A 2904-nucleotide genomic window follows, 5' to 3' on the forward strand; every position below is an offset into this window, starting at 1 on the left:
CTGGGAGGGGACCCTACCCAGCCGAGGGCGTCTCTTGCTCCCTGGGAGGGGACCGACCCCACCCTATCCACTCTCCCCACGACACCCCCTTACCCCTTCTTTTCCTTTTCTGCCATTTCCTTCCCCAATCTTCTCTTTCCCTTTCTCCCTCCTTTCAGTTCTACTATTTCCCTTCTTAACTCAAAAAAGGGAAAAGAAAATGGTATGTTCCGACCCCATTTGACTACTACACAATACTCTTCCCCTATCTATGGATATCTAAACTCTTCGAGGGTAGCAGGGCTAGTATCAATAATATTTTAAGTGGTAGAGGATCCCAACGAGATGGAGCTTTAATCTCATCTTGATATGACCGCAAAGCTGTACACGTGCTATTCTCCTCAGACTTCTTACCATTGGCTCTGATATCCATGCAATATGATCATTTGTTTGTAACTATTTGTATCACACATTCTGTGAAGTTGCCTTTGCATTGTATGTCGCATACTACTAAATAAAAAATAAAAAAAACAGAAGCCTATGGCACCTGGTATTCCCAGGCGGTCGCCCATCCAGGTACTAACCAGGCCCGACACGGTTTAGCATCCGAGATCAGACGAGATTGGGCATTTTCAGGGTGATGGGGCCATAGGTGATCTCTTCGGGCACTCTCAACCCTCTTGACAAATGCCAAGATGGTCACCTTGGGAAACAAGTGAAAAAAAAAACAGGTCAATGTCAACAACATAAAAAGAAGAATACGGCACCTGGTATTCCAACGCCATCTCCCATCCAGGTACTAACTAGGCCCAACCCTTCTTAGCCTCAGAGAAGAGAAGAGATAGGGCTCTTTCAGGGTGATGCTGCTGTAAGCGATCACTTTGGGCACTCTCAACCCTCTTGACAAATGCCAAGATGGTCACTTTGGGAAACAAGCAAAAAAAAGAAAACGAATCAACGCCAACAACATAAAAAGAAGCCTACAATAACTGGTAATCCCAGGTGGTCTCCCATCCAGGTACTAACCAGGCCCGACTCATCTTAGCCTCCAAGATCAGATGAGATTGTGTGCTTTCAGAGTGATGTGGCCATAGGCAATCTCTTCAGGCACTCTCAACCCTCTTGACAAACACCAAGATGGTCACTTTGGGAAATAAGCGAAAAAAAAAACAGGTCAACGCCAACAACATAAAAAGAAGTCTACGACACCTGGTATTCCCAGGCGGTCTCCCATCCAGGTACTAACAAGGCCCGACTCTATTAGCCTCCAACATCAAACGAGATCGGGTGCTTTCAGGGTGATGTGCCCGCAGGCAATCTCTTCAGGCACTTTCAACCCTCTTGACAAACGCCAAGATGGTCACCTTGGGAAACAAGCAAAAAAATATAAATAAGTCGGAAGCTAGAGACAATACGGCCCGAGTCCTCAATTTAATCCATGCGGCGCATGTACAGGGAAGGCCCTTGCTTATGTTGTCAACGGACGCGGAGAAGGCCTTTGACAGGGTGGCCTGGCACTTTATGCAGGCCACCCTGGAACATATAGGTCTTGGCCCCAACATGATGAGCTGGGTAATGTCGCTTTACTCCACGCCGTCGGCAGCGGTACGGGTGACCGAGGGGTGCTCGGACTCTTTCCCCATCACTAATGGGACAAGGCAGGGGTGCCCTCTGTCTCCCCTAATTTTAATTCTGACACTGGAACCACTTATGTGTCACGTTCGGAATGACCCGAATATTACTGGCATATCCAAACCCTCGGCACACCACAAAATTGCGGCGTACGCTGACGATCTAATTTTTTCCGTCTCCAATCCACACATTTTGCTTCCCAAAATACTTGCGTCTCTACAGCGACACGGCAGCCTATCAAACTATAAAAACAATTGCGCCAAGTCGGCTGTATTGAATATATCGGTCCCGGATGGTGAGGCCAAGAGGCTCCGGTCCGCTTTTCCATTCTACTGGGCTGAAAAATCTATACGTTAACTGGGCGTTGACATCGCAGCGGATTTAGCGCAATTGTACCTGCTTAATTTTGTCCCTCTCCTGGATAGACTGAAATCTGATTTGGGAAACTGGCATGCTTTAACACTGACCTGGTTCGGGCGCTGTAATGCATTCAAAATGATGGCCCTCCCTCGGATCTTATACATGTTCCAGACATTACCGATCCGGTTACCCCCAATTTTTTTCAGACAACTGCAGGTGCTGCTCCGGGACTTTATTTGGCCGCGCAAACCGCCCAGAGCCCGTTTGCAATTGCTTGCCAGACCAAAGGACAAGGGGGGTCTGGGTCTCCCAGATCTCAGACAATACTACAGAGTGACTCTGCTAGCGAGAGTCGTTGATTGGCATTGTAATGGCCCACACAAGCAGTGGGTGGAGATGGAGATTGAGGATGGTTCCATTCTCCTATTGACCTCCCCGTGGCTCCTGTCCTCCCTACCAAAAGACCTCAGAGGTCACCCCGTAGTGGGAGCTACGTTGGCTGTTGTGCAGAGGTTGTTCCGCTGCACACACATTGCTCCCCTGCCATCACCAATGACTCCGGTTATAGGTAATCCAGACTTCCCACCGGGATTTACCAACAAGAAACTGCGACAGTTGACAGTGGTGGGGAAACAGCGTCTGGGAGAGGTGTGGCCCACGGGAGGGCTCCCGACCACGCAAACTGTCTCCGAGCTTTCTGACCCTCCGCTTGACTTGTTTAGTCCTTATCAACTTCGTCACTTTCTTCTGGCCATACAAAGGGCCCCCTACACTCCTAGAGACCTGACACCCTATAAATCCATCTGTCACAAAAGGGAACCTGTGCGACACACCCTCTCCCTCCTGTACAACCTATTGAGTAGTCAGGAGGAGGAGTCGACCCCACCATTTATCCACAAATGGGAGAGGGACTTAGGCATCACATTTACCCCA

At 49.1% G+C, this 2904-nt stretch overlaps 2 pseudogenes; both read right to left on the bottom strand.

Moving 5' to 3' along the window:
* Nucleotides 1-514: 514 nt before the first annotated feature.
* Nucleotides 515-633, bottom strand: LOC143937771 (5S ribosomal RNA; annotated as a pseudogene).
* A 323-nt stretch (nt 634-956) lies between these two features.
* On the bottom strand, nt 957-1075 carry LOC143936615 (5S ribosomal RNA; annotated as a pseudogene).
* Between the last annotated feature and the right edge of the window lie 1829 nt (nt 1076-2904).

Source organism: Lithobates pipiens, unplaced genomic scaffold (genome assembly GCF_037356315.1).
Source record: "Lithobates pipiens isolate NorthernLeopardFrog02 unplaced genomic scaffold, aLitPip1_a1.2 Scaffold_28, whole genome shotgun sequence".
Classification (NCBI taxonomy): domain Eukaryota; kingdom Metazoa; phylum Chordata; class Amphibia; order Anura; family Ranidae; genus Lithobates; species Lithobates pipiens.